This window comes from Malania oleifera, chromosome 9 (assembly GCF_029873635.1).
Source record: "Malania oleifera isolate guangnan ecotype guangnan chromosome 9, ASM2987363v1, whole genome shotgun sequence".
Taxonomy (NCBI): Eukaryota; Viridiplantae; Streptophyta; class Magnoliopsida; order Santalales; family Ximeniaceae; genus Malania; species Malania oleifera.
In genome coordinates this window covers 82,153,005-82,161,075 of record NC_080425.1, presented here as the reverse complement: position 1 = coordinate 82,161,075, position 8,071 = coordinate 82,153,005, and the positions used below count along the sequence as shown (strand labels likewise).

The 8,071-nt window shown below is 33.3% G+C and overlaps 1 long non-coding RNA gene across 1 annotated transcript; it reads right to left on the bottom strand.

Annotated features, from left to right (window-relative positions):
* Nucleotides 1-1,295: 1,295 nt before the first annotated feature.
* Nucleotides 1,296-5,387, bottom strand: LOC131164035 (uncharacterized). The gene is made up of 4 exons (XR_009139198.1): nucleotides 5,160-5,387; nucleotides 4,977-5,075; nucleotides 4,621-4,658; nucleotides 1,296-1,770 (listed from the first exon to the last, which is right to left on the bottom strand). It is a non-coding gene; the product is annotated as an uncharacterized LOC131164035 (long non-coding RNA).
* Between the last annotated feature and the right edge of the window lie 2,684 nt (nucleotides 5,388-8,071).

Sequence of the window (8,071 nt, the reverse complement as noted above, 5' to 3'; positions counted from 1 at the left end):
GTAGACCTTAGAGAACAAAGAGTTTGCATTAACTTAAAAATTGGAAAAAAGTATTCACCTCATTATCTAAAGTACTGGAATTTAAATCGATGTTGTGTTCCAGAGATTACAGCCTTTGAACTTCTAACTAGTAAATTAAGATAAGAATATTTGTTTACATGTGAGCATTAACCTCACGGCCTGAAATTAGTTCATAACTTAAAAGAAAAGAGAACCAAGAATTGGAATATCTATTTTTTGCACCACCATTATGGAATTTCTTGGAAGAGAAAAGACACGAAAACAAAAGGAAGCAATTGTTTTACTATAGAAAAGGGTATGGTGCAAAGCTTTTTTTTTTGGATTCAAGGGTAAGGACAAACCAACTTTTCTGTTCATTGTTGCTAGTAGAAAAGGTGTTTGCTTTTTGTTTATGTTATCATAGAATTGAAGCATGAGAGGAGAATTGTTTTCCTTTATGTTATTACTCATAATGGGTTGTAGCGCAAGAAGAGTGTTTTCCACCATTTTTTTTATTCAAAGAAGCCGGGTTGACAAATCTAAAGGCTGTATAGCACCCCGCGGAAAAAAGAAAGATATTTTGCAGAAAAAGAAGAAAAAAGATTGTCTTGAAGTTGGGAAAAAAATTCAGCACATTCATACGCCGTTGCTCATCCCTAACAAAATATAAGAAAAAAATAAAATAAAATAAAAGTGGGGGGGGGGGGGGGGGAGGGGGCCAAAAATATTTTGAAGTAGGAAGCTGAAGCTGGGCCTTCATACCTAACTTGAAGGAAAATGGAATCAAGAGTCAAAACACCCATTTAGAGTACCTCTATTATAGAATATCTTGGAAAAAATGAAGGCATGAAAACAGAGGAAAACAATTTTTTCCCGTATAGAATGGGTGGTGAGGAGTTCCTTTCTTTGGATTAAAGGATACGAAGAGTAAGCAAGAGGGCATACAATTAGCAAGGGCAGAGAATTCCAACAAAAAATAAATAAAAACATTTGAGACACTTCAAAGCAGGAACTAAAACACACGAACAAAATGCAAAGAAATAAACTAAGTACAATATATACCCAGAGCAATTTTTCAAGGCAAATAGGGAATTGGGAAATCAAACACAAGAATTATTAATTAACCAAACGAATTTATTATGAAAAAATAAATTAATTTAAAAGCTAGCAAACAACCAATCATTCCAGTCTCTACAGCATTTCAACAAACACCCTAGGTGTCACTTCTTCATTCCAAAAAATATGATAATCACAGTAGATGCATAAGAGGGGAATTCAATATAGGAATATAATCATGTTCAAATCCAAACATATATGCTGGAAATTTTATTATATTTTATACAAAATAAAAATATATATATATGCATAAATGTCTTTACTGATAAAGTATGGCTGCTACAAAAATAGAATAACACTGTGAAAATAAAATCATTCCTATATATATATATATATATATATATATATAAAGGAGCTTTAGAACCAGTTCCTTCGCCTTAGAAAAAAAAAATGGAGTCCATGCTTCTTAAATTATAAGCCAAGAGAGAAAAAAAAGTATGAAAATTGGATCTCTATCAGAGGCATTATGCTCCATTTGGGGAGTCAAGCTGTTGTGGCAGCCATAGCCCACACTTGCAGAGGTCTTTTAGGAGAATCACAATACTTTGATTGGCCAGATGACATCATCAGATTTAAAGTGCGTAGTTCTCAAGAAATTTTAGATCACATTCTGCTGGCGGATTCTGATATAAGCTCACAAACTGACATTGGCGCCTGAAAAGAATGCCCCAATCCTTAAAATTGAATTTAATATGATTTTGTCATGTATTTATTTTAATTAAATCAAACAATTTTTTTACATGTGATATAATCATATTATATTCGATGTATACATCCAATATATCTAATATTTTCTCTTAAAAGACCTATTAAAACATCTTCCCCTAGAATCAATGAAGACCAATTATTTCTGTAAGTGGTTTTAGTAGGTGATAAAAATACAAGAGCAGCTCTGAGCAAAGAAGTGAGCTCAACTTAAAAATGGTTCAAATTAATACCAATCGGAATTAAGAAAGAACGGAATTATATCTGCTATTATGGCCTGTGGAGGTGGGATTACTACAGGTTTTGTGATGACCTGAAAAATAATAGTATTTAAATGATGATTAAGAGGGTGAAAAATGGAGACAGTACAGAGAGAGGAAGTCGACTTTGTCGACGACATTACACTTTAGAAAGAATAACCGAGAGAAGTTATCAGGACCTCGTCGACGAACACAGGGGATTCGTCGACGAGGGTATAAGAGGACCTCGTCAACGAAGGTATGATTCGTCGATGAGGAAATACCGAGAGAAGTTTTGAGCAGTCTGAATTTCGTCGACAAAGAGTGGGTTTCATCGACGAAATTATTGAAGAACTCGTCGACGAAATGACGTGGCTCATCGACGAATCCAGTCTTATAAATATCAAAAATCCGGATTTTTACTTCAAAGTTAAGAAATCTTTCACTCTCTCTCTCTCCCTACGGTTTCTCTCTCTTCTCTCTTCGATTTCAGGCCGGATTTCCGCCGGTTCGACAATCTAAAGCCACCACGACGCTCTTGGGGAAATTCTCTCCAAATCTACCGGAGCGGATTGTCAATGAAAACCAGTTAGAAATCATCCCTAAGTTGAAATAAGATTTTTTAAGCCAAATTTGATCTTACGATAGTTATAGGAAATGATATACACGTGAAAATACTGAAATTTAGTATTAGAAATTTTCATTTTCAAGGTATTGATCAGAAAACCCTACGGGTGTTAGACTAGGATATTTTAGGGGCTTTCTCAGTAGTCAGGTAAGGGAATAAACTAAAACAGTTATTTTCACGCAAATTACTATTATTTATGAACAAATTGATTTTTTGAAAATATGTACGATATTTGAATATTATGGAGTATATGCATGTTTAGGGAAAATACTGCTGTTGTATGAGAATTATGGTTTTTGAATGAAATGTATGATTTACCCAACTTTGTGTGGCATGAATGTTATTTTTCATGAAAAGTGTTATGATATTGAAGATTTTTACGAGCAAAGCATGTTTCCAGGTATTATGAAAAGATACGTTATGTTATAATGATTTTGTCAAATACATGATAATTGATTTATTTTCAGAATGTATATACCTGAAATGATTCCGGTGCGAGGCCGTGTATATATATGAAATGATTCCGACGCGAGGTCGTGTATATATATGAAACATTTTCGGCGCAAGGTCGTATTTATGAAATGTTCGGCACAATGCCGTATTTATGAAACGATCGGCACGAAACCTCTATAATATCATGTATTACATGTTATCAGAACCCGGATGTTAGTTTAGTTCAGTTCAGTTTCAGGAGTTCGGTACCATAGCTATATAGATCAGATATCTATGTTCAGACTTGTGCTAACCGCCCCACGAGGGAATAGAGATGGATAGTCGATGTGACTTTCAGTGTAAAGTTGTAGATGTCCACCTGACAGTCCGGACCAGGGTGTGGCGGACCCATCGTACTTACAGACATATTTGACTCGGCAGTGGTCCCGCCTTCGAGTTACACAACCCGTCATGAGGGGTAATACATGACATCAACTAGCTATTCATCCTGGGTATGTTTTCAGTATTATCAGATATAACAGACAACTCATGAATGATATGATTTACTAGAAAATACGAAAGTATATAATGATTCAATATATTATGATGAATGTTTACATATATATGAAATGTATTGTATATGTATAATTGCATTAAATGTTCATGTTGCCACACTGCTGCATTTAGTTTATTTTCCTTTACTAAGATGTATCTCACCTCCGAACTTAATTAATTTTTCAAGAGACCCTGAGAAACCGGCGGATCGTGGCCGCCGTTGAGTGAGTTGAGCTTCCCTACTAGAAGGGTAAACTTTGATCTAGGATCAGGAAATTTTGTTGTATGATTCTAGGTTTACTTTGATGATTTGGAGACTGTATTCAAATACTGTATTTTGGGAATGTAGTAGACTCTGGATATTATGTAATTTATGTGTTGATGGACGAAATTTATTTTTACTGCTGCTTAGGTTTCCGCTGTTTATGTCAGGTTATCCCCGCTACCCACAGGTTCGGGAGATTATTATTATTATTTATGTTTCATTTATGTTAAATTAAGCAGGACGTTACAGGTTTGCATAGCTAATATTAGTTCTAAATTTGGTGAAGACCATTTGGCATTTGTTTCGATATGATTTTTTAAGTAAATAAAGGTGGATTTTGTTCTGGGTTGCTGTGAGTTTTGAATTGATCATTTTTTAAGGTTTAGCAGTATTTCCTTGCTGAAATGTTTTGGCATCTTAGGGGATTTTTTGGATAAGGTTACTGGGTTCTTAATATATCCATTTCTCACGAGCATAATACCATACACCTTTCATGCATCACAGCTTTATATTTTGTTTGTTAAACGATTAACTAAATATTAATATTCATGCTGTAAATCTAACGACATTAAACTGAAAAAACCAGACCAAAATGATGGGATCGTACATTATCCAAGGTTAATTGAGAATTTGAGTGTAAAAATAAATTTGGGGTTTTGAATGGGGTTTAGTCGGCTAACCTGAGACTCTTGTTTAGGTAGGACTTCTGCATGCTTCCCTGAAAATCAGATTTGATTTGTTTAGGTTTTTGGATCTAAAATGTTATGCTCAAAGCAAGCAATTTTTTATTCAGTTCATAAAACATGTTTTCATAACATACCCATTTCTCACAAGTATAATACCAAACACCTTTCATGCATCATAGCTTTATATTTTGTTTGTTAAATATTTAACCAAATATTAATATCCATGGTGTAACCTAACAATATTAAAACAAAAAAAACCATGACAGAATGATGGGATCATATAGCATAAGAGATTAATTGAGAATTTGGGAGTGAAGATAAATGTTTTAAATGGGGTTTAGTCGGCTAACCTGGGAATATGGTTGCTGGAAAAGTCTCCTTCGTTCTGATTTTCTTCAGAACTGTTGGCTTGTATAATTGCTGAAATGCCGATTGCTAAAAATTAATTTCTGAAAACAAAAATGGGGTAATTGTGAGAAGCATGTAGTGATTGGATGTTTATAAATATACACAAATAGGAATAACAGCCAAACCTTTTGAGTTTCGATTACCGCTGCGCCTGCGGGAATGAAATTGAAACTGGAATGAAACAGTGAAATTAAAGATGGGAGTAGGAGTAGCTGCGGAATTAGGAGACCAACAAACGTTATCAACAGTGACCTTCGGGTTTCCATCGCCGCTGCATCTGTGGGAATCAAAAACGACGCAAAACAGTGACGACTGAGCATTATTGCACTCCTCCGACCAAGACAAATGGTTATGGGGTGGGACATGGGAGGTATTTTTTTTTAGTTGTACAGCACAATGAAGACGAATTTGGTATTAAATTTTTTGTCACTTAAAAATTATCAAATTTTCTCTCAGTTCACGAGAAAAATGAAATTTTACTCTCAAGAAAATGACAATTTTATCCTTTATACTCGTTTGTGAGAAGATAAATTAGGAAAATGGTATTAATTTAATAAACTAAATTTATAATTTTACCAATTAAGTACAATATTTCAAAAATATTTAGTCTTGAGATGACCAATCTAACTTCTTGTTAATCTAAACATAATAAGATAATTAAATTATTGTTTTAAAAAAAAATTTAAATTTAAAATAAATAAATAAATAGATAATATTGATTATTTAGAAAAACATATTTATATAATTATACCGTTTCGAAATGTTTATTATATATAATTTCCATGCAAATTAAATGACTAAATAAATATTAAAAAATAAAATATATAGTTTAAAAATTGGCTTAAATTAGTCGATTGGCCAAACTGCGACTTACTTTTTAGATCTTGTTGAATGGCATGTTTGATAAAATACCATCCAGATAAAATTAGGAGATCATTTAATTGGTTCAAATAAAGGGCAATCATAATTTAAGTATTTTGTTTATCTACTTAACAGACATATTTTAAACATACAATAACTAACATTCAATCTTGTAATTTTTAACCTATGAAACATGAATCTTGAAATTTTAGTTTACATTTTTTAACATGTTGGTAGACTGCTTAAATCTAAAAATATTAAACTATATTTTTCATTTCTTTTAAAATGTGTTTAGTTATTTTATTTTTACAAATATTACATCTAATAAACATTTTGCAACATTATACTCTTATATATGGTATTTTAAAATTTTTATAATTTTTATAATAAATACGAATATAGTTATTTTGTGATATTAATGTCAATCAACTCGACTAAAGCGATTGGACCAATTGAACCAATCAACTTGTGAACCAATTGGGTCTCCAATTCGCTGACCGATTTTCTCAATTTAATTCAATAAAATGATATCATTTTAATAATAAGGGTATGATTGTGTGCACCATGACCGCCTTCTCCCTACCCTAGTTAAGTGGGGATGTAACGACCCGAAAAATAATAATATTTAAATAATAAAGAGGGGGGGGGAAATAGAAATAGAAACAAAAGGAGGCAGCAGACTCCGACGACATTACATTTTGGATATAATAACTCAAGGAATTTTCTAATGGCCTCGTCGACGAACACAGGAGATTCGTCAACGATGGCACAAGAGAGTCTCGTTGACAAGGGTATGTTTTGTCGACGAGAAAATACCGAGAGAATGTTTTAGGCGATTCTGAATTTCGTCGACGAAGGAGAGAATTCATCAACGAATTTCCTATTAGACTCGTCGACGAGATGACGTGACTCGTCGACAAAGGCCGCGGTATAATTAGCCCTAAACTTGGTTTAATCGCTGAAATTCGACGAAAAACTTCCCCTCTCTCTCTCCTACGGTCTCTCCTCTATCTCTCTTCGATTCCCGCCCCGTCAGTTGTTAGATCGACCATCTGAGGCCACCACGACACTCCTGGCGAAGTTTTCTCCAAGTTATCGGAGCGGATTGTCGATGGAATCGAGTTGAATTTCTTCCCATAATCAGGGTAAGGTCTTTTAGTTAGTTTTTGACCTTCTAGCAGTTGTAGGAAAAGATAAAGACAATGAAATAATGATATTTTGTTATAACAAATGTTGTTTTCGGGATGTTGAGTAGGAAGCCCTGCGGGTGTTGGACCAGTATACAGTAGGGGCTTTTCAATAGTCAGATAAGGGAAATATGCTATGCTAGGCAATCATATATGATTTCAATACAAATTATATGCTTGTATTGACTTATTATTCAAACTTTATATACAATTTTCAGAGCCTAGTAATATTAATATTTACTTGTGTGGCTTGAGTTGATAACAGAAATAGTATTATATTTATAGAATTTGTGAATACTATGTTTATAGTTATTAACAGAAATACCATGATATTCGTATGTTTATAGAATGACAAATTTTTCAATGTACAGTATACTTAGAAATATGCATTTTCAGTAATTTCAGAATAACAAGTTTATTAGTATCATAACGCCCCAATATACAGATATTTAGATAACAGTTCAATTATACAGAAATTAGATTTTCAGTCAGTTTATTTAGAATTTCAAATAAATTCTATGGGGTTATGGTTATTTTAGAAATCACAGTAAAAATAGTATATTACAAATATCAGTTACCTATATAGTATCAGACCCTGATAGATCAGACAGTAGAGTACGGTACTGTAACTACAGATATTCAGTTCAAAGTGCAACAACTTTACTAAGACAATAAGTAGTATGAGGTCAATCGTGCCCATGTCAGGACAGGCTCTCCATCAAATATGGATTGAGGGGGCCGATCAGATTGTCGGAGTTCAGTTGACTTACCATGGTCAGCCAGCCAGGATAGGTCCCACCTTCGAGCCACACAACCCTATCATGAGGGGTTAAATCATGACATACAGTCATTCAGGGAAATTTCTTTGATATTATGAATATTATCAAATTTTCAGAAATAGTAGTATTAATATGAAAAGTAATTTCATACAGATTGGCATGTTCAGTTATGTAGTTAATAATTTTATTATACGTTATGTAATATCAGCA